This window comes from Acinonyx jubatus, chromosome C2, assembly GCF_027475565.1.
Source record: "Acinonyx jubatus isolate Ajub_Pintada_27869175 chromosome C2, VMU_Ajub_asm_v1.0, whole genome shotgun sequence".
NCBI lineage: Eukaryota > Metazoa > Chordata > Mammalia > Carnivora > Felidae > Acinonyx > Acinonyx jubatus.
The window spans coordinates 137,934,198-137,958,590 of record NC_069384.1 but is presented as its reverse complement, the minus strand read 5'-3'; the positions used below and the strand labels follow the sequence as shown (position 1 = coordinate 137,958,590).

The following is a 24,393-nucleotide window of genomic DNA, read 5'->3' as shown; positions in this document are numbered from 1 at the left end:
GACCAGAGTAATGCCGCCAGGAGCTAAGAAACATTTGTCGCCACCAGGTGAGGCAAGGAACTTCCATAAAGTCTGAGTAGGAAATGTGACTCTACTGACACCTAATAATAATAATAATAATAATAATAATAATAACTCTTTTAGATAGTCAAATATCAAAGGGAAAAAAAAGAGGCAAGAGAGACCTATAGCTAACTCTTTTTGCATTTCAAAAAGAACACTCAAAGGCAGAAGGATCTGGGTGCCTGGGTGGCTCAGTCGGTCAAGTGTCTGACTTCGGCTCTATGAGTTCAAGCCCCGCGTTAGGCTCTGTGCTGACAGCTCAGAGCCTGGAGCCTGCTTCAGATTCTGCGTCTCCCTCTTTCTCTGCCCCTCCCCTGCTCGCACTGTCTCTCTCAAAAATAAACATTTAAAAAAAAAAAAGCAGAAGGGTCCCATCCCTGATTATTATTATTATTACTATTATCATTATTTTAGATAGGAAACTATCAAAGGGGAAAAGAAGGGCAGGTGAGACCTGTAGCTAATTTTGTTTTCACACTTCAAAAAGAACACTCAAAAGCGGAAGGGTCTCATCCATCATTATCATTGGTATTATTATTATTACTACTAGAATGTTTTGGTACTTTTATGTACAGAAAATTCAACAGCATACACTTAGCCCAGTTTGGTGGCCAGTTTTTTAGCCTTTGCCTTTGGACCCAGGACACTGCCTCCCCAGTGATGGCCGATCTCATCATATCTGTCATTGTCATTGGTTCTGATGGCTTCCACCAGCTCAGCCAGAGCCCCTTTGTCTTCCAAGTTAACCTGTGTGAAGGTGACAGTGGTGCAGGTCTTTCTGCGGACCAGACGCCCCAGCCTGGCCTTCCCCTTGATGATGCAGGAGGGAACCCCATGTTCCGACACAGGGCAGCCGGGAAGACAGCCTGCTCAGTGGGATCCACAGCACGTGCAAACACGCCCAGCTGAGCCTTCTTGTTTTCCACTAAGGTGGTGACAGTATTAACCCCAGCTGGAAGGACAGGCGGCCTCTTCATGGGGACATCCCCTTTGCTGGCATCTTTCTCCTCAGCCTGGGCCCAACGATCTCGGCTTCTTCTCTCGCTTCGACTCTGGTCTGTATTTGTGGGCCAGCATAAGCAGTTGAGTAGCTGTTGGCGATCCAAGGCCAGGTGGACTGGTTAATAGCGGGAGGCACTTTTAGACACTTATAAAGAATGGCTCTTTGCTGCTGCAGCTGGATATAGCGGGGCCATTTGACAAAGCAGGTGACATCCTATTGGATCTGGATGTCCGATCTGCTGCCAAGTTCTTGGGTCTTTTCTCAAACAGCGGATTGACACTTCCTTGGCCTCCTACTTTTTTTTTTAATTTTTTTTTTTAAACGTTTATTTATTTTTGAGACAGACAGAGACAGAGCATGAACAGGGGAGGGGCAGAGAGAGAGGGAGACACAGAATCTGAAACGGGCTCCAGGCTCTGAGCTGTCAGCACAGAGCCCGACGCGGGGCTCGAACTCACAGACCGTGAGATCATGGCCTGGGCCGAAGTCGGACGCTTAACCGACTGAGCCACCCAGGCGCCCCGGCCTCCTACTGCTTCACGAGAGCAGGGGCCAGGGCCACCTTCTTCCCCTTAGCCTTCTTTCCTTTTGGCATCTTGGATGGGCTGGAGGAGACAGAAGGAAATTATTTTTTAACTGCATACTCAAGGAGGCCAGAACCTTCTGTCATTGTGCAAAGAGTCTGCGAGCTGGCAAACAGCAATGATATCCTGTGGCAGGCAGCACTCTAAGATGGCCATGATCTGTGTCCCTGGCGTTTCTCCTGTGGCCGTTACTTCAAAGGGCATAGAGATTTTGCAGCTGTAGTTAAGGCTACTAATCAATTGGTTTTAGAACAGATCGTCCCTGCGGCTCTAACCTAGTCACATGATCCCTGTGACTGCAGAGTGTCTTCTCCAACTGGTAGCAGAAGAGAACGTCATCGAGCTGGACTCGGCTGGCCTGGAAGAAAGCAAACATCCACGACGTGAGCCCTGGCCAGAGAGGGTGGGCTCGTGCAGCCGAGAGTGGTTCCCATGTGACAGCAAGGGAAAATGGAGACCTACTCCTGCAGCCGGCCGTAAGGAAAGATTCTTTTGTTTTTGTTTTTTTAAATTTTAGTTTATTTATTTATTCTGAGAGAGAGAGAGAGTGAGAGAGAGCACACGCACCAAAGCCTAGGGGCTCCTGGGTGGCTCAGTCAGTTGAGCAATGAGCTCTTGATTTCGGCTCAGGTCATGATCTCATGCTTCGTGGGGTCAAGTGCCACACTGGTCTCGGTGCTGACAGCATGGAGCCTGCTTGGGATTCTCCCTCTCTCTTCTTCCTCTTTCTCTGCCCCTCCCCTGCTCTCTCTCTCTCTCTCTCTCTTAAAAGAAATAAATCTTTAAAAAACAAACAAAAAAAGGATCTACCCAAGCCCAGGGTACACTTTCTATGATCTGATCTATCCAAGTTAATCCTGAAGGAATCAAGTTCTTAGCCTAGCAGATCCTGTAGGCAGGTGCTAAAATCATGTGAAACAGAGAATAAACTTGTCAATTCCAAATGGAATCCCCTTTGTGGCACGCGCGCGCGCGCGCACACACACACACACACACACACACAATGGTAGAGCTAAATGTTACCACGTATTTTGCCCATTTTCAAGAGGGAGAAACTACAGACATTCACCACTCTAACCAAGAAGAAGAAAACTGCACTGGACTTAACTCAGAGAATAAAGCGCATCTCTCTCCACTTGCTCCAGCCTCCCTAATTTCCTCTACATCTCTGGAATGTGCTAAGCTCTTCCCTGCTCTCGGGCATTTCCACAAGTTTTCCTTCTGCCTGAAACAGTCTTTCCTCCACTCTTCATATGGCTGAGTCCATCCTTAAGGTTCCAACTTAAATACAATTTCCCAAAAGCTCCTGTCTCTGACCCCCGAGGCTAACGTTGGTCTCCAGTGTCAGTCTCCCCCAGCTTCCGCTCTTCCCTTTTTTGGCACTTTATCGCATTCTGTAATTAGATATTGATGTCTCTGCTTGCTGGGCCACTAGAATATAGCTTTATATATTATTCAGCACTCTTTTGGTTGCAAGCAACAGAAAACCTCTCTGCCTTGACTAAACTATAAAAAGAGGAGTAGCTTGTATGATTCAAAAAAAAAAAAAAACACTGCCCACCCCCCCCCCACCCCCCCCCCCCCCCCCCCCCCCCCCCCCCGCCTCTGCAAGGACAAGAACGATGGATACCCCGCCCCCTGCCCTATAGGACTTCTCAGTCCACCCACAATTCCAGCCACTATAGAAATTTGGACACCACCACTCACATTTCAGATTCCTAGGAGAGAGCATCTGGCATGTCAGGCTGGGTTGGGTTTCTGCCCTTGGACGTCACTGTAGGTGCCAGTGATGGGCTCAGGGTAAGAACAAGAAAGCACAATCTGTTATTTTGTTATTAGGAGGCAGGAGGGACGAGGTGGATGGCTGTCGGTAGGGAACATACCAACATGACCACTTTGACCGAACCTGGATTGTGGGTAAGGCTCTGGATTGAGCTGTGTTACTGTGTCTGTGGGTCTTTTTCAGTCTCGCTGCCAGTCTTTTCAGTGTTTGGATAGCACACGCTTCCAGCACGTGTTGCCACCATCAAGAGACTTTATGTCACTGTGCCGAGGTGCTACGGATTGAGTATTTGTGCCTCCTCCAAATTTATATGTTGAAACCAAATCTCAAGTGTGATGGTATTAGGAAGTGGGGCCTCTGGGAGATGATTAGTGACCTTACAGAAGAGGCCCCGGAGAGTTCCCTCACCCCTCCTGTGACGTGAGGACACATGGGAGGGCGACCTCAATGAGCCAGGAATGGCGCTCACCAAACAATAATGAGTCTGTCATGACCTTGATCTTGGACTTCCCAGCCTCCAGGGCTGGGGGAAATACATTTCTGCTGTTTCTAAGTCACTTAGTCTACGGTATTGTGTTATAGCGGCCCAAACACAAAGACAGAGATTTGTATTGAGAAGTGGGGTGCCCCTCGAGTGTGAAGGTGGCTTTGGAACTGGGTATTGGGCAGAGGCTGGAGGAGATTGGAGGCTTGTGCTAGAGAAGGCCTACATTGCTGTGAATGAAGCTTTCAGGGCAATTCTAGTGACAGCTCAGAAAGAAAAAGAGAGCCAGAGAGGAAGCCTCAATCTTGCTAGAGAATACTTGAGTGATCTTGAACAGAATGTCACAGAAATATGCAGGCTAAAGGTCATCCCAGTGAGGTCTCTGATGAGGAACATGTTACCGAACAGTGGAGGAAAGGCCATTCTTGTTATCAAGTGGCAAAGAATTTGGCTGAATTGTGCTCAGGTTCTAGTGTTTTCTGGAACTTAGAATCTGCATGTGGTGACTTGGATATTCAGCTAAAGCTATTTCTAAGCAAAATGTTGAAGGAAAGGTCTGCGTTCCCCTGACTGCTTATAATTAAATTCGAGAAGAGAGCAATGACTTGAAGATGGGCTCGTTCACCAAAGAGGAAGCAGAAGTTAAAGATTTGGAAAATTCTCAGCCTATTAATTTTTTAAAAAATGACGCAGGGTGATGGGCAGAGAACACTGCGGATGTGGCCTAACCACAGCTGATAAGGAGACTATGAATCAGCCACCTCAACAGAAGCCTAGAGCTATTATCCGAGACGTGGAAGAACCACCACCTGAGGGAACTCACAGGTCACCAGAGCGGCTTCTGCTGTTTGCGTTACCTCCGTCTTGCTGCTGGGGCTGCTTCAGATCACCAGCTCTGCTTCCCACAATTAGGTGGGGGTATGGGGGGGCGGGGTGCTAGTGTTTCTGAGCTGCCCCGAGCGTGGCTCCTGTGGACCTAGGGCACTGTGGTCACCCCTCCAGAAGGAACCCGCAAACTTTGTCAGTGTCTCTATGGCACTTTCTGCAGAATGCGTGAGCTGTGGGGGCATGACTACTGACACCCAGATTTCAAAGGATGCCCAGGCACAGAGCTGGGGGAGGGGCCATTAGGTTAAGTCATGGGGGCCAAGTCCTGCCTGAAAAAGATGCAGGGAGGGGGGGCTTTACCCTCGTAGGTCCAGAAGGGGAGACTTCTGCCCCAGTGGGCATGGAGGGCAGAGCATCAAGCCACAGAAGATTACTCTCATGCCTTAGGATTTAATGCTGTTTGCTTCATTGGTTTTTGGACTTGTTCAGAACCTGTCATTCCTTTCTTCTTTCCTATTTCTCCCTTTGGAACGGGGATGTGTCTCCTGTATCTGCCCACCATTGTATTTTGGAAGACATAACTTGTTTGATTTCATAGGTGCACAGCTGGAGAGGAATTGCCTCAGGACAAATTGGGAGTTAAGGCTGAATCTGGTTGAGATGATATTTAGCTGAGACTTTGGACTTGGACTTTGGAGTTGATACTGGAACAAGTTAAGGCTTTTGGGGCCGTTTGGACGGAATGAATGCATTTCACATGCCAAAAGAACGTGACGTGGAGCAGAATGTCATAGAATATTTGTAAATACCAGTCTGTGATATTTGGTTATAGACCAAGACAATAGATGAACCAGATACCGTATGCTAATCCAGCCTATGTGTTCCACAGAGCTGGAGGAGTCCAAATGCACCCTTGACAAGACAATCTCTACAGGAGGATGTAGTGAGAAAAAGTAGGCTCTAGAGAGAGCCCATGAATCCAGCCTTACCGCTGTGACTTTGGCCAAGTCATTTAGCCTACACGTTGATTTCCTCATGTATAAAATGGGTATAATTATATATACTTATGAGGACATTGCTTTAAGTGGCTAATAAAGCCTTTTCGGGGATTCCTTATTTAGCGTATTTTCTGTACCACCTATCACCATGAGAAATTATTTTATGTACACATTTATACCCTTATCCCCCCACCAGAATGAAAGCTCGAGGAGAGCAGGAGCTTCCTTGAGTTATTCAAGGCTGTATTGTCGGTGCCCGGCACATTTTAGCTCTTTAATAACTCTCTACTGAATAAATGAATGCACGAATGAATAGATGGACACCCAAGAGGGAAACAGAAGGGAATATAACGGGGATCACTTTTCCTGGCATCTTCCGTGGAGGGAGGGGACTGAAGAGCTCCAGGAAATAGACTGCACCCTGTGAGCCACGTTTTCTGTGTTCATGTTATTCTGTTTGTTTTCCTTTGGTCATCCCCAAGGCCTTCGTCATTCTTTTTAAACATTCCTACTGTGTCTCCGCAGTGCCACGGGGTAATAAAGGTTGAGGGTTAGAGGAACCCCTACCTCTGAAGATACTAGGACACCGGTGACAATAGCTAATGAGCCAGGAATCCTGACGGCAGTGCCCCCTCTGTCCTGAATCAACCTGGGAACTCCCAGGCGGTTTATCTGAAGAAAGCAGCAATTTCCTTAACACTTCCCTACAAGTATGAGGATCAAATGACATAACTTATATTTTTAGTACAAAATTGTTTAAAGTTCATTTGAGAGAGACAGAGCGAGCGAGTGGGGTTGAGGCAGAGAGGGTGAGAGAGATCCCAAGCAAACTCCGCACTGGTAGTGCAGGGCCCGATGCAGGGCTCGAACTCACACACCTCAAGATCATGACTTGAATGGAAACCAAGAGTGGGACGCTTAACCGACTGAGCCGCCCAGCCTCCCCGTGACCTAACTTCTATATAAAGCGCTTGACATACAGTAAGTCCTACGTGAACGTCTGTTCTAAAAATTACCCTAAAACTCCATAATCCCAGCTCAGTACATACTTTTCCTTCAGAAATTTCTAAACATTACCACTGAGTGATAAACTGTACTTTCTCAGAATTACTGCCAGCTCTGGCCCATGGTATTTCCTCTTTTTCAAGAGGAAAAAAAAAAAAAACAAAAAGCAAACTGGTCCCTTCTTTCTCAACCTTGTGGCAACTGAGCTCTAGCAGAGGAAATGTAAATTGCGCGAAGAGCAGCCAATCTGAGGTGTAATCTCATGGTTCTCATGTAAAGAAGTTAAACAAACAGTGGAATGCCTGACCCCTTATTCTGAAGTTTTTCCACCTGCTTTGTAATTAAACACCCGTTTATAGCCCTGGGGAAAGCCCGGGCTAGCTGCACATCACTGCAATCAATTTTCAAGCAAACTTCTTTGTGGGCCTGACAAGATTCCTCTGAAGAGTCAGCACCCCCCCCCCCACCCCCAAAGTTCCTGGGGCTCTGGGGAGACCCAGCCTGTGAGGATGACCTCTTGGGGCCAGGAGCGCCATCTCCTGAGCAAACCCCGTTTCGGGCAGATGGGTCACCTTTTTGCCCGGGGCTTTAGAATTATTTGTGAGCTGTTTTCACGTTTTAAAATACTTCAGCCTGTTTGATCTTGACAAAGCTCCTGCAGGGCTCCCCTGGGAAATCTCAAATGCTAAGCTTTCAGAAATCCAAGGAAGCTGGGGAAGGGGGCTAGTGAAGCTCAGCAGAGCAGACTTCCCTGGTCAAACCCCCTTCCTGTGAGAGCTTGGGGAAGGTCCTTAACCCCTCTGTGAAATGGGAATAATAACAGTATGTGTCTCGTGAGTGTAGAATGAGGACTGATATCTTGGAACAGTGCCTGGCACACGGTATCATTCAAAAAATACTTGTTTCTCCCTTTTCCCTTCCTCTGTTTTATAAAAGTTGTCTTCAGTGATTGAGTAGGAAATACATGAACGTGATATTTATCGAATGTTTTATTTATTTCTGAGAGAGACACAGTGTGAGCAGGGAAGGAGCAGAAAGACACAGAATCCGAAGCAGGCTCCAGGCTCTGAGCTGTGAGCACAGAGCCCGATGATGTGGGGCTCAAATTCATCGACCGCGAGATCATGACCTGAGCTGAAGTCTCACACTGAACCATCCAGGTGCCCCATGAACGTGATTTTTTAAAAAATTAAACTCACGCGTGGCATGGATTACAGTGAAAAGAAACCCTCCCTCTGATTGCTACCCGTCATTCCCCTCTCCAAGAATGTCAGTGTCATGGGCATCCATCCAGAGGGTCAACAGAGGCACACATTTGTATTTGTGTGCACTTTAAAAAAGACAAATGGTAACACACAATGTGCTCCTACGCCTTTTTAAAAAAAATGTACAACACCTCTCTTGAGGTATTTCACGTACCATACAATTCACCCCTTTAAAGCGTGCCTTGCTTTCTTATGTATCATTTATCTCAGTTCCATGTCAGCATGATCGCATCCATCCTGTTCTTCTCTCTGACTGCATCTCATTCCACTGTATGGATGTACCGTGATTTTATTTACTCCTAGATTGCTGGGCATTTAGGTCGCCGACAGTGCTCCCATGATAACGAATACCCTTGGACTTAGGTCTTGGTGCGTGTCCAAATATTTCTCCGAAGTTTCTCTTCTTGTCCCCCTTTCCTGGGAGATTGGATCTGTTCCTCAGTTACGTCCATAACATCTCTCACAACCCAACACACGCACGATGCTCGCAAAACGTACCTCCACACTGTTCTGTTGTTTTGGCCTAGGGTTTTAACACATATTGGGCAATATACGTTATTATTATTATTGCTACTGTTATTGAGACTGAGCATGAGGACAGTGGCTTGGCAGGAAAGCAGCAGGGAAAAAAGGGGGATATTTGTGGCTTCATTTCGATAAACACTGTTTACTAATTGTCGATGCTGGTTTTGGCAAGAAATACTCACGGACACACCATGTAGGTCACGAAGCCCATTTCTCTACAGTTCCCCTCCCCCAGTACTTAGAAATGAACTCACACAGACTTTCATAAAGCTCATCCTTAGTGACCAAACAGTTCCCCTAGACAACCCAAGGCTGACATGAAGACTCCTGAGAACTTGTCCAATAAGGGACTAAGGGCATTTCTTCAGTCTTTTTTATAACAATACCAGGAAACACTTGCAAAAGCTTTTGCCACACGCCAGGCATGACTCTAAGCGCTTTACCTGTATTAACTCGGCTGCTCCTTACGACAAGCCTGGGAGCTGTTACTGTCACAACCATCTTACAGATAAAAAACTGAGGCATATGGAGGCTGTACAACTTGTCCAAGGTCTTCCAGCTAGTGAGCCAGGAAGCCAGCATTTGCCTGGTAGCTGAGCTCCTTTATATCATTAACTGCCCCTCTCTACCGCTGCAGAGATTGCGCGAGTGGCTGGTTTTGTGTCTAAGTAACATCGTGGGAGAGAACCCGGCTCTAGCAGGATGGGCACACAGAAGACACAAGACACATTATAATCAATGCTCTTGTTTTATTCCTGACAGCCATATTCTGCTTCTTGTTAAAATTCTCCATCAGAGGTGCATTCTCTGGAGTCTTAAAGGCTTGGGGGGGGGGGTCTCCAATGGAAACACAAAAACGCCTGGGGAAAAAGAAAGCCTCCTTGATGGGAGTGAGTTCCCTGAAGGGAACAAAGCCGTAGGCTGAAATTCCTCTCTGCAAGTGGCTAGCTGTATGGCCCTAGGCATTCCTCTTTATCGTCAGTAAGCCTCAGTTTTCTCACCCGAAAGAATGGGATAATATGCGTTCCAGTGAGGCTTCAATGAACTTGAAACACTCCCCACAGGGCCTGGAGCAGGGAGGCTGTGGAGAGTGGTGGTTAACACATAAACCCAAGAGTCTAAATGCTTGGTTTCAGAACCTGCCTCTGCCATTCAGCAGCTGGGCCACCTTGGGCAAATCACTTGTGTCAGTGCCTCATCTGCAGAATGGGGCTTTGGACGGGACGTACAGGAGGATGCTGTAAAAATGAAAGGAGCTCCTGCGGTGTACCTACTCGTACGGGGTAACAGGTGCGGCCATCTTTATCGTCCGGATTGTGTTCTTAATGCTTGTATCAGTCAGGGCTCTCCGGAGAAACGCTTTGTTACCCATTTCAGTAGTTTGCTTGGGCTAACGAAATACCACAGACTGCATGGTGAGACTGGGTGGCTTAAACAACAGAAATTCAGTTTTCATGGTCTGGAGACTGGAAGTCCAAGATCAAGGTATTGGCAGGTTTGATTTCTTCTGAGGCCTATCCGTGGTGACCTTCTCCTCACGTGGTCTTTCCTCTGTGTGCACACATCTCTGGGGTCTGTGGGTCGTCATCTCCCCCTCTTATAAAGACACCAATCAGACTGGCGTAGGGCCCAGCCTAAAGGAATTGTTTTAACTAATCGTTTTGGTTTTTTTGTTTGTTTTTCCTCTAAAGACCCTATCTCCAAATGCAGTCACCTTCCGAGGTACTGAGGGCTAGGAATTCCGCCTGTGAATTTGGGTGGGACATGATTCAGCCTATAATGGTGTAACAGCAACTTGAAAGGATTGCTTTGAAGATTAAAGAAACAAGGCACCTGACAGGTTTGTGACGGTGTCCGCACATAGCAGGCACTCAATAAAAGCTATTTTCTTTCCGTCCTCTTGAAGACCCTTCAGAATTCTAACAAATGATGAGTTTAGGCCTCAGCTGGTGGGAACCTTAGAAGGGAATCTGGAGAACTGATGGGCATCCTTGCCAGCTGAAAAAAGAGAAAGATTCCTTTCCAGGGCTTGCCAAATGTAGTGATTCGCAAACTTGAACATGCGTCTGAATTCCCTGGCTGGCTTATTGATACCCAGAGGGCAGAGTCAGTAGGTCTTAGGCCAAGGATGAGCATTTCCAACAAGTTCCCAGGTGATGCTGCTGGTCGAGGATGAGGGGGCCACAGGTTGAGGACCACAAGCCTAGTGCCTCAGAAGATAAAAATTAAGAAAGGGAGGGGTAGGGGCGGGAGGGAAGGCTCCGGGCAACAATGGCTTTCATAGACGTCCTGGGCCGCATTCTGAGATGTCCAGCATCATGACCCCAAGTCTATGTCCTATGTCTCCACTGTTCCCCAAGGGACAGGACTGAGGAAGATTTTCCATGCGCTTTGCAAGAAGTCAACCTCGTTGAGCTCCTGTGCCCTTCTTTGCCGTCCAGGTCCCCTCCTCCACCTGGTCTGTGCTGGCTGCAGCCCGTAGTCAGCCAGCTGGGCTCCCCAGGCTGTTACAGGCTTAAGGAGAAGGCAGGTTCCCAGGGAGAGGCTGGCGCCTTCACAAAGCAACAGCTCCCGCAGGAGGGAACAAAGCCGGGCCTCTAGAAATGTCAGCTTTTTCCACAGAGCCGACTGGATGATGTGAGAAGGCAAGGATTTTCTCCTTCTCATTCAAGTAGTTTTTATGTGTCTAAAGATGTTTTATGGAAACAGAAATTGTACCTGCTAAAGTGCCAGCATTAATCCATTTGATGTGTTTAAGGGAAGCGTTTTCACAGCAACATATCCTGTTGATGTAATTCTGATGGATAAGAAATGGCAGAGGATGATATCAAAAGGTCTTTTTTTAACATGATGAGAAAAAAAGAGAGTGACTTCCCATTTTATTTTTTCCTGTGCATAAGTGTATCTTTAATCCTAATAGTATTTGCTGAAATAGAGTTTTGGCTAAAATCCAAAGGGAGTTTTCAGAGCTGGGCAATTTCTTTTTACGTCTGCTTCACTGACGCAGCCATCAGACAGGGAATTCAGTTCAATAAACATTTATTGAGCCCCTACTGTGTGTCAGGCACTATACTGCCTCCTCAGGAGCTCACAGGTAAGACAAGAGCCCAACAGACGACAATGATGTGTGACAGCTGGGCAAAATGCCCCCTGCTAGTTTCACTTCATCAGGTGTTCTATTAAATAAATCCTTACTATTCTCTGCAATAAGGAAGCACATCCCCCACCTACCTTGCACGAAAACCTTGAAAACGTTTGTATTTTAAAGCCATGTCTCTCCCCACTAAGTCCCTGAACATCCTCTTCACCAAAGGAAGTACAGAATTAAAGTACATTTTCAAAGGTGTTTCGTATGCATGTTAAAGTTTAAGAGGCCTCTGGTTTAGAATATGTGAATGAATTTTTTAAAAACGTTTCCTTAAAACAAAAAATAAACATTTTTGAGAGAGACACACACACACAGACGCGTGCCACATGCAAGCGGGGGACGGGGGGGGGGGGGGGGGGGTGGGGAGGGACGGAGAAACCGAAGCCAGCTCCTCGTTGACAGCAGAGAGCCCGATGCAGGGCTCGAACTCAGGAAATCGGGAGATCATGACCTGTGCCGAAGTCAGACTTAATTGCATCCAGGTGCCCCGACATGGATGCATTTTGATTCATTTTTTTTTATTGCAACAAGTTGTTTATTATTAATGAGAATCAAAACATTGTGGTTGTCAAAAGCCTGGCTTGTTTTTTGTGTATTTGAGGATCTTTAATGTTGCTCTCACTCACTTGCATGACAGCAGGCTCACAAGGATCAGCCCACAGCCTTGAGCGCGCTGGTGGGGGGGCAAGATAGAGACTCTCCTCCTTCTCGGTGGTTTGGGCAGAAAAACAGGCCAAAACCAAGCTGACCTAGAAAGGACGAGGGTGTGTTCCAGGCAGGGGCTCCCAAAGCTGGACCTGTGGTCGTGTGTAAAAACAGGGCTAGGGCTCCAATTTAGTCAAGTTACACCAAGACACTTTGAAAAGCAGCCAGCAGAATGGAGAGGAAAAGGGGAGTGGAGAGGAGGAGGGGAGAGAGAAAGGTCACAGTAGAAATCGTGTTCGCTTCATCTTCCTTTGGGATTTAACTCCCGATTGACGGGAAGACCACCTTTTAGAGACATAGCCTTCCTAAGTCGGGGTTCAATGGTCTCCCCATCCCAGTGGGATACATGCATGTTTGTGTCCAGTGAAAAGGGTTTCCAGCCTTTTGTTTTTTTCCAGTTTATTTTTGAGAGCAAGTAAGGGAGCAGGGGCGTGGCAGAGTGAGAGGGAGAGAGAGAGAATCCCAAGCAGGCTCCGCCCTGTCAGCACAGAGCCCAGTGTGGGGGCTTGAACTCAGGAACCGTGAGATCATGACCTGAGCTGAAATCACAAGTTGGAAGCTTAACCAGTTGAGCCGCCCAGGCGCCCCCCGCCCCCCCAACCTCCCCTCCCCGCCGCCTTTTTTTAAGTAGGCTGCCTGCCCAACACGGAGCTGGAACTCACAATCCCTAAGATCAAAAGTCGTGTGCTCCCATCGACCGAGCCAGCCAGGCACCCCTTTCCAATCTTTATGAAACTCAGTCATTGTTTTTGAATTAGCACTAGGGTCTTTTGAGAGTTACCAAACGGAAAGGATGTGTTTGGTCAAGAAAGCCTGTTCAATCACCCTTCCACTTTCTAGTGATCCTTCAATGACACCTGGAGCCCCGGCCACAGCTACTGGCTCCTGCCACCTTGAAGACCCAGAATAAAATGACCCTATAAACTTGTGACCCTACACCCTAAGGTACATACAGGGCAGAGGGCCCCATCCCCTTTTCTTCTCTTCCTTTAGGCATTTCTTGCCCTTCCACCCCCAACCCATTCAAGAGCCCAGGTTATTTCCTTCCTATTTTGTGAGTAGTTATGTCACAGGTGCTGTGGGCACAGCTAGGTGCTGGGTCAGATTCGTGGGGAACACAGAACTGTCACCTGGGGTGCTCTCACTGGACTGCTGGGTCAGGAGGGGCCAACTAGCTGAGCACTGCAGAGAGAGGAGCAGGAGCACAGGCCGGGGGAGCTGGGAAGGTTCTGGAACTGCAGAGAATCCAGTAGCGGAAATGTAGCTGGTAAAGGCACGGGATCCTAGAGGAAGCAGTGGGAAGAATGGGAGAGCGTACCCAAGGGTAGAATGTGATTTTGCATTCTAGAAAGAGCCTTCTGGGGGCACCTGGGTGGCTCAGTTGGTTGAGTGTCCCACTCTTGCCTTTAGCTCAGGTCATGATCTCGTGGTTCGGGAGTGTGAGCCCTGCAGTGGGCTCTGTGCTGACACTGCAGAGCCTGCTTGGGATTCTCTCTCTCCCCTTCTCTCTGCCCCTCCTGTGCCTGCTCTCTCAAAATAAATGAACTTAAAAAAAAAGAAAGAAAGAAAGAAAGAAAGAGCCTTCTGGTTGCGAGTGTTTTGGGAGACTGCAAAGGAGAGAAGCCATTTAGGAGGAGGAAGTCCAGGGGTGCCTGGGTGGCTCGGTTAAGCATTTGACTCTTGGTTTCGGCTCAGGTCATGATCTCGCAGTTTATGAGTTTGAGTCCCACATCCGGCTCTGTGCTGACAGTGCAGAGCCTGCTTGGGATTCTCTTTCTGGCCTCATCTCTCTGCTCCTCCCCCACTCCTGTCCTCCCTTTCAAAATAAATACATAAACTTAAAAAAAAAAAAAAAAAAAGGAAGTCCAGGAGAGATTTAGTAGAGATTTAGTAGAGATTTAGTAGAGATTTAATGTGCTACCACTCTCATGAATGCTGTATTTTTAAAAGACCTCCAAGGCGGGAGTGGTGCTCCACACGCAGGGAGGAGTCCCTGATGGCGGAACCCGGTGCACCCAGAGACAGGTCTGGCAGCCTGGATGCCTTCCCTGTGGCTGAAACCACACTGGAGGCAGCCTCTCCACGAGGAAGAACATCAGTGAGGAAAGGGGGTGGGGAGGACATCGGTTAGGAGTGGGGGCGGGGGGGGGGGGGGGCTGGGGACAGAGAAGCGCGGAAGAAGATCCCGGGAGTGTCAGGGCAGCAGGCAACCTGCTGCACACTGGTCTCACTCGGGGGGTGCGGGATGCTCGCACCTCGGCCCAGCCCGACTAAACATTTCTGGGACAGAGCCAGCCATCGGCCTTTTTCAGGCTTCCACGAGGCCGACGTGCAGCCAGGCTTGAGAACCACTGCCCTAACCCGGTGATGCTTAAAGTGTGGCCCGTGGACCAGCAGCGTCACCTGGGGGCTGGTTAAAAACGTGGTCCCACTTCGGACCTGCTGAATCAGAATCCATATTCTCCCAAGATCCCTGGGTGACTGCGTACTGGAATCATCTGGGGAGCTTTCGAGAGACCGTCTCAGCACCTGGGGCCCACCGCTAGCAATTCTGATGTGATAGGCTTGGAGTGTGGGCTGGGCAACTGGACTTTTTAAACCTCTGCAGAGCATTCTCAAGTGCAGACGGGGAGGAGGAGCGGTACCAAGTTCAGAAATTCTACCAGCGTTCTTCATGGCCTCAAAACGAGGAGAGGACGGTGGGGCTCAGGACTCTATAAACACAGACCCTTATAACTAAATGCAAAGTTAATTTGGAAAAGTTATTCAGAGTTTAAAATACTTGAATGGGATTCTGTGTTCTTTTCAGCCTGTCAGTCCTGGAACTGAAATTCCTGACAAGCAAGAGCAGCCAGAATATTCAGTTGGAAATATGCTAGCCCTGTGCAACCCCATTCAAGGCACTCAGCCTCATGTGCCTAAGTGTGTGCGTGCCTGCAGTGCCCACGACAGCAAAAGATCAACAAAAGAGGATGTGGCAGCCAGCCTCTAAAACGGCGCCAGGGGGATCTCCTTTTTGGTGTTCCGGCCCTGTTTGCTCCCTTTGTACGTGGGCGGGAGTTGGTGACCAGCTTCTAGCGAATAGAAAATGACAAAGCAACGGGATGTCACGTCTGAGATTAGGTTACAAGACGACTGTGACTTCCATCTCTCTCTGCCTCAGAGCCCTTGTGAGGAAAGCAAGCTTCCAGTTGTGAGTGGTCCCGTGGGAGGCCCATGGGGCAAGGAACTGAGGTCTCTGGCCAACAGCAAGGTCCTGAGGTATATAGGTGCCAGGGCCCTTCTCCAGTCAAGCCTGCAGGTGTTTGTAGCCTTGTGTGAGAGCCTGAGTCCTTTGTGTGACCAAAACTCAAGAGCCACACAGCGTCACTTCCACTGGGGTTCCTCTGTTTGGAGCAGTGGGAAGCCACCTGGGTCAAGGGGAAGGAAAACAGAGTCCACCGTCTCAGTGGAAGGAATGTCAGTCTCATTGTAAGAATATTCGGGATGAGATACACACACGTGTGTATATGTATATGTATATTTATGTATCAACACGTGTACATACATACACATGAACATATCACTGCGTGGCTCTGAACCCCCTGAAGAACTCTTCAGATCACAATCAGGGTCTGGGTGGGAGACAAAACAGCTCCCACAGATGCAGTCAGTCACCAAGTATTTGTACTCCTCTTTTACCATTACTGTCATCATTAGCATGACATCCCCACCACTGGGGTCCCGGGGAGAGCCGAGGAACAGTATTCCCGGCATAGGGCTTTGGAGCAAGACACATCTGGGTTGGAATCTCCGGTCTACCCTATATACTGGCCTCAACCCTATTAACAGCAATCTCTTGGAGTCTGCTTCCTCCTTTGTAAACATGGGGATTGTAATACCTACCAGTGGGGTTGTTGTGAGCATGCAGGGAATCTATGAAGCATCTAGTTCATCATCAGAGCGAAAGAATGCCAGGGTCAGTCAGGAAATGCCCTTCCTTTGGCTAGGAGAGAGGAGAGCTGGGACTTTTTTGGTCCCAGCTCTCCTACAGGCTGCCAGGGAAATGCCTGAAGCCTCTTGGGGCCTGGGCTAACTGGGAACGTAAAGGGTTAAGGTCTGAATTCAGAAGCAAAGGGTGGAGGGGAAGGCAAGGCAGGAGCTGGGGCCGGGCACTATTAGCATGCAGCTGGTAAATGCTGCCCACTGATCCAGGCTCAGCTGTTACTCCTCCCAGAGCCAAAGGAGAAGGATGCAAAACAGCGGGCAGGACTGTTGGTAGAGGGGTCTCTCTGTGGGAGCTGTTCCATCTCGCACAGCCCTGATTTAAATCCGAGGAGCAGCCCCTGGAGGGGGGTTTGTGAGCCATGCAATGCTAATTAGCTGCATTGTTATATTTTGTTTTCAACATTAGAGTCCCTCTAGGATTGGAGCATTTCTTTCTCTTGTAAAAATTTTAAATCTTGCTCCTGTGTCCAAAAGTCTCTGCCAGCATCTCCGGGCAGAGGGGCCTGGAAGTAGAACCTGCAGGATTTTCTGGGGAAGATTTGGATGGAGACTGGTTTCAGTCAAGTGAGAAGTTGCTAATACACCATAACCAGAATCTTCTTTCGATTTTTTCATCCTATTGAAACAACTCCTTCAGCTTCCTGAGTTAGCTTATGTTTTTAATGGCTAAGGGTTTTTTTTTTTTTTTTTTTTTTAATGAAAGGGGGCGGGACAGGGGGTGGGGAACCAATAAAGTAAACGTTGAGAGACTGGAAGCCCCGTGAAGGGGCTGATTGGCTTATGCCAAATTCCCTGCAAAAGCAATTCCAGAAAATTCAAGCTTTCTCTGCCAAATGCCTGGACTGTCTGGGAGCCAAGAAGGAAAGGAGGGACCAGATGTGAGAAATCTTGGCAGGGAGCCCTGGTTGGTTGGGCAGAACCAATTTTCCCAACTTGATCTGATCCCAGAGAGGATCGGGTGATTCAAAAGCTAGTCAGGAAGACAATTGTTCCAAGGCCTTCTGGGTTACTCATAACTCATGCCCTGACTCACCAACCTGGACCCTCTCCAGGTAGAGACAGAGTGAGAGGCTCAGGGTGAGCCCACAGAATGGCCCGCCCAGCCAGAGGAAAACCCAATCTAGACAAGGACTGCGGAATCGGAATTTTTGTCTACAGGGCAAAAGATGCGTGCAGTTTATGAGGCTGGTGGTAACCTTCCTATTCCTGAAGGCTGAGTTGAGAGGGAGGCCCATGCATTCCAATAACCAACTGGCATTCTCAAGTGGGTGTAACTTGGCTGTTCCTGACTGGGGCAGTGGGGACTTTAATGCACAGGAAATAAGAGCATGGCCAGGTAGCTCAGTGACTCAGGACGACAGTGAGATGCTTCAGACCTGTAATGTGACTACTAGAAAGGTGACTCCAAGTACGCATGTGACTCTTATCTGTGGTTCACGTTTTGTTTCCTTGGAAGCACTACTTTAGACACATTCAAGTCTCATCTCTCCAAAGGCAGAGTGATTGAGAACATGGGCTCTGGACCCTGACTGCTTAGGCTGAAATCCCTGATCTGCCCTTATCTGGCTGCAAGACCTGGTTAAGTCACAGAGACTACCCGTGTTTTGTTTTCCACATGTCTAGGATGGGACTAATACTAGCATAAAGGTGGGGAAAGCTTGACTGAGAACATGGACGTGAAGCACACAGAACAGAGTCTACAGTAAGCATTTCATACATAGTTGCCTTCGTTATTATCTACACTTCCAAGTTTCCCATAAAACCAAGAAGCAGACAGGGAGGAGTCAGGGATAATGGGGCATGAGATTGCTGCTCTTGGGATCCATCTTCAACCCACTGGTCTCTCCATATTAACTCGTGAGAAGAAGCATCCTCTTTCCATGGATTTCATTTACGAATTTGGAAACCACAGTCAGAGAGGCAGACTTTCTTAGTAAAGACCGAAGAAGTCAGCCAGCTCAGAATGAGACACTTGGCGTTCTGCCTTGGAATGGGAAGCCGCGGGTTCAAGTGCAAAGAAGATTTGACTCAGTATCAGAAGACGACCTGGGTCTAAATCCTGTTTACCCTAGTAAGAGTCTTAACCTTTCTGGGCATCAGATGCCTCACCTGTACACCAAGCTCTCTGAGTACCCTCCAGTTCTCTACATCGATCAGAGAGTCTACAAGGTTTTCATCAATATCTACTCTATACCTAGCACTGTGGGAACAGTAAGTATCCCACAAGGAATTTCTAGGCCAAGAGGAAGACATGTAGCGATTAATTACGTAGATGCAACACACACACACACACACACACACACACACACACACACACATCAAAAAATGGGAAAGAAAATACAGGAAGCTGGGTAGGATCATACCAGTTAAGGAGTCCTAAGTTGGAAGAATCAGAGAGGGCTTTTCTGCATATGCTGGGACACCATGTGAAGAGAGAGGTGGAAAGCCTCGCAGGCAAAGAGAATAGAGTAAGCGTAGGCTTTAAGGTGCCAGAGACAGAGAGAAAGGCTGAGCAGGGAGAATGCATGAAGTGTGGAAGCATATTGGTTAATTTTATATGTCAACTTGGTTAGGCTAGGGTGGCCGGTTGTGTGATGCTAGACCCGCAGTCTAGATGCTGTGACAGAATTTTAGGCGTGACTAACATTTAAAATCAGGCTAAAGCAAATTACCCTCCATAAAACAGGTGGGCCTCGTTCAATCAGTTGAAGGCCTTACAAGCAAAAACTGAGGTTTCCTTCTCCAGAGCAAACTCTGTCTGAAGACTGGAACATAGAAATCCTATTGGCAAGGCCATGCTCCAGAGAAGAATCTAATCCATTTTTTTTAGTTTCTGGAATTTCTGGCAATCCTTTGTATTCCTTAGCTGGTATACATGTCACTCCAATCTCTACCATTGTTCTTAGATGGTATTCTCCCTGTGTATCTGTATCTTTTCTGTACTTAGAAGGACACCAGTCATACTAGATTAGGGTTCACCCTACTTCATCATCTCAATTTGATTACGTCTGCAAAGACCCAACTTCCAAGCAAGATCACATTCACAAGCCCCAGTGGTTAGGACTTGAACCTATCTTTTTGGGGCACCACAGTTTAACCTACAACGCAGCGTATCAACTTTTTTAGGTAAAATGGTACCCCCTATTTAAGGACCCCTTTACCATTCTCCAGAAATCATCGTTTAAAAACAATAAAAGTACAATCATTTAGGGGCTCAAAACCTCATAGAACTTACCTGCCTCAACAATATCGAAAAGGTGGACTTTTGATAAAAACTCTGATGCCTGTTTTAGCTGAACTTCACTTTAATGAATCTTAAAACAAAGCCTTTGCAATTTTCGTCTGTCACTGAACAAACAAACGGTCCTCTTGTTTCTGAATCAGCAACATTTTAAGTGATTCGATGAGGCACCAGCCAGGTCTGGGTGTGCTAATTAGCCCGGAGACATGTTTGCTGTAAACCCTTAGGCCTTGGTTGAAAACTAAACAGTAGGAAGATGCCTCAGGATGCCTCAGAGTTTCCTTTCCTTCCGTTTCGACGGGGAAGGAAAGTTTCGTCTGTTTACTCCTGGGTAGCTCGTGCTATACTCTGCTTCTAGCTCTCCCTCACAGCCTTAAGGTCATCTATCTGCGGAGATTTTCAGCATCTTTTTAAAACCTCACCTTCGGTCTGCTTGAATTTTACCAGAGAGTAAAATAAAGTTTTATTTTTCCACATCACCAACTAAGTTTGGTTTTTGTTGATATTAACCTAAATGCTTCGTCTGTATTCTCTCACGGAATCCTCACAATGACTATCATTTGGCTATCTAACAGGTCGCTGTTAGACCTGTAATTTGCTCTTCGTGGCTTGGCCAGGGAGTGGCAAAACTAGTATTTGAATACAGGCCTACAGGGCTTTACTCCTCACCCGATCATTTGACTTTACTGCCTATTCCTCTATTCGCAAAGTCTCAGCTGGCGGCTCATGGACCTCACCCATCCCGTAGAGGAGTCTTGGGAAGTGATTTTTTTTTTAAATTTTTGCCAAGGTTTTTACTTTTTATCTTTTAGGTGATCTCCACACCCAATGTGGGACTCGAACTTACAATTCTGAGATCAAGGGTCTCACATTCTACACACTGAGCCCGCCCCTTCTAGCCCATTCTAATTCCTATTTCCTCACAGTTACTTTATACATTTATGTTTCACTCAAGAGTGCATCTGATTTTTGCCTCTGTCTCTCCTACATTCGAGTGCCAGAGTTTAACATCTTTTCCTGTTTTTCTCCGCTTTAACCATTTCAAGACCTTGTTGAATGTGAAACACTACATGTTTCCACCTGAATTCGATAATTTGTAATTATCACTATAGTTACAACCACTCGGGATTTGTAGATACGTTCACTGGTTAGAAAGTATTTTAATTTTCTCACAGATGCAGTGGCTATTTTTACCTGATTAATCTGTTATATAACAATCTACTTCTCTAGCTACATTTTAAAGGACAAGACAGGAACTTGGGGAATATCTAGCCGGTTGTTTTTTTTTTTTAAGTTTATTTTGAGAGAGAGAGGAGAGAGAGAGCAAGCGAGCGCACACACAAGGAAGGGAAGGGCAGAGAGAGAATCCCAAGCTGGCCCCGCACTGTCAGTGCAGAGCCTGACACAGGGCTCCATCTCATGAATGTGAGATCATGACCTGAGTCCAAATCAAGAGGTAGAGGCTCAACCAACTGAGCCACCCAGGCGCCCCTAGCCTATGTGTGGATTAAGTAGCTACTGTCCCACACAAGTGGGACTTTTACATACAAAGATATTTAGCCTGTGAAAATGAATAAAAGGAAACCTCATTTAAAGTGGAGTCAAGAGGCCAGAAGGGGGAGCCCTCACACCCCACCACAAGTCCTCAAATGCTGAAGCAACAGGAAGAGAAGGACCTTGCATTCCCCACAGGAGGAAGCACATCTACACTTCACTACCCCACCAGGAGAAACAAAGATTTTCTCCTTGCCTGGCAACAGCCCAGCCAATGAGAGACCGTCACAGCTCAGCCAACGAAAAGCCATGAAACTTAGTACTCCCAGTTTATTCCGGGGGACTTAAGAGGCTCTCCCAATACCTCCTTTTTTTCTATAAAAGAATATGCCTTTCCTTTCCAGATTTGCCTATGGTTTTGTCATAGCTTGCATGTCTCAAATTGCAGCTCTCTGCTATTCCCAAATAAACCTGTTTTTGCCAGTAAAAGAACTGAGTTTTATTTTTAAGGTTATCATACCTTATACAACAATCTTAAATACGGCTGGATATTGGGAAACTGGTGTGAAAGTGCTCTTTAAGCTTGTGGAGTTGTCTTTTCAAGCCCACCCAGGTGGAACCAAGCTTGGAGTCTTCAAACTGTCTTCCCACCCAAGGGAGAGCAAGAGTTCACCCAAGGAGAATAAGAGTTCGGTGTAATGCAGTTTAAAAATAATCAACTCAGGGGGCACCTGGGTGGCTCAGTCAGTTGACTGTCGGACTCTTGATTTCAGGGTAGGTCATGATCTCATGGTATCGAGCCCTGCATCTGGCTCTATGCTGACAACACGGAACCTGCTTGGGATTCTCTCCCGCCATCTCTCTCTGCCCCTTCTCCACGCTTGCTCTCAAAATAAACAAACATTTAAAAAATGAACAATTCATCAGTTCCAAGATTTCCTGCTTCCATAATACCAAATGCCTTACACCAAGTAGAGCATTATCTGTGTGTTATACAACATGGTGTTCCATATTAGCTATCTGTAGGTTTTGTAATAGGTTGACTATTGATTACTGGATTAATCCATGTGTGAAGGGTTATCTGGAAAGCCCTAAATTCTAAAAACCCTTCTCAGAATGAAACGGTCTTTGAAAGCCATGACAGTGATGTGTGGAAGATAAAATGTTCAGGCATCTACACAAGGGGCTCAGGGATCCCTACAAATACCAAGAAAAGTCTTATGATCAACCCCATCCAGAGGAGAAGTCATGCTTCATAACTGCTGTCAAGTTCCCAGCTAAGGGGTCTTCATTTCCTTCACAAGTCCAGTCATATTTCGACAGGGCTCTGAATGAAAGTTACTTCCAAAATTTAAGCCATGTACTTTTCCTTGCCAATTACATTTAAAAAATCAAACCAAAGACTAATCAGCGTCTTCCCTTGACAAAACACATTTAATATCTCATTAGCTTTGGAAAGTTTCACAGCAAATTGGCATTAATGGACACTCTAGAAAGAGCATTATTGTCTTTCCGTCTAAATAGCTACTGACACTCTTTGTTCTTCCCATTTTTTTTTCTTTTTGGACAGCATACTCTGCACAGTGGCTTTATAGAAACAGAGTGAGGGGTGGTATTAGTTCACCTGCTTCTCTGCATCTCGAAGCTGAGACAGACAAATGGGCTGACAGACCGCTGCATTTCCTTCCGCTGCTTTGTCTTCAAGGGATACTGTGGAAAATTAACTTGAAATATTATCAAGAACCTTTTTTGCTCCTTTTAATTCCAGGTAAAGGAGTTATGCCTCAATGTACTGATCCATTTAAAATACCTGACTCCATTCCACAGTTGTCAGATGAATAGTAATTGCTTAGCAATAACTCTTGCACACACAGCCCTTGCAAAATAAAACCACTGTGAGGAGATCACGATTTCAGAGATTCCTTTCAATCTAGGTGTGTCCATCCAGTGGAAGAACACGACTACAATTTAAGAAAAGGTACTAAAGACTCTTATCTAAAAAATAGCAAAATGAACAGTAAGAAATTCCAAGTTAGGGCTGGAATGGAGAGAAACCTTCCACGGTTAGGGTACGGTTGTTGTTGTTGTTGTTTTAAATTCTCATATTGGCCACTAGAGGAGAACCATCACAGGTTTGGGAAACACTAGGAGAAACCCAACAGACCAACCCCCTATCACCAGATAGGATGGTGTCTACACTGTCTTCATTCAATTTAATTCACAAGTTTTTAGCAGGCTTTAATATGTCTGTATCACCACGTCTGTTGTTGTAAAATTCTTTAGAGAACGGCAGATAATGCCCTCGGTCATGCATTTCAGCAAACTGTAATTCTTGGAAGAGGTGGGTGACGGAATTCAGCTTCCACCGGAGGAAGATATAAGGGAATTCTGCTGGGAGCAAGTTGCTACAGTTGTAAAACTCGTTGCCAACACTGTCTTTTATGGTATCCAATGCCTATGCAAAACTCACAAGATAAATTTCTACTTAAATTTGGAGGCAGGAAAAATTTTGTCTTTCTAAGCAGTCGTGTATGCCTGCTTTTCATGTATAAAAGAAACTGTTTGCAATATAAAGCTAAATTTACTATAGAAGCACAATAATAAACTACACCAGGGGTGCCTGGGTGGCTCGTGTCTGACTTCAGCTCAGGTCATGATCTCACAGTTCATGAGTTTGAGCCCTGCATTGGGCTCTGTGCTGACAGCTCAGAGTCTGCTTTGGATTCTGTGTCTCCCTCTCTCTCTGTCCCTTCCCCACTCGCACTCTCTCTCCCAAAAATAAACATTAAAAAAATTTTTAAGAAAATAAACTACTCCAGGTACTTGGCAATGCCTGTTTTTTTTGTTGTTGTTGTTCATTTTAACTTGCTTTCTTATTATTTTTATAACCTATTTTCATAGGATTTAATATCATGAGCCATCTCTCCCTCCCTTTTTTGGCATACAGGACTACATTTAAAAAATTACTCCAATTAAAACAAGTTACCACTATATACCCATTAGAAGACTAAAATTTGCATCTTTTCTGACCACAATGTCATGAAAGTAGAAATCAACCACAAGAAAGAATCTGGAAAGAGCACAAATATATGGAGGCTAAATAACATACTACTACACAATGAATAGGTCAACCAAGAAATCAAAGAATAAATTATAAATTACATGCAAACAAATGAGAATGAATACACAATGGTCCAAATCTTTGGGATGCAGCAAAAGTGGTCCCAAGAGGGAAATTTATAGCTATACAGATCTACCTCAAGAAGCAAGAAAAATCTCA

At 46.5% G+C, this 24,393-nt stretch overlaps 1 pseudogene; it reads right to left on the bottom strand.

Annotated features, from left to right (window-relative positions):
* Window positions 1–657: 657 nt before the first annotated feature.
* On the bottom strand, window positions 658–14,515 carry LOC128315394 (60S ribosomal protein L7a-like; annotated as a pseudogene).
* Window positions 14,516–24,393: the final 9,878 nt, after the last annotated feature.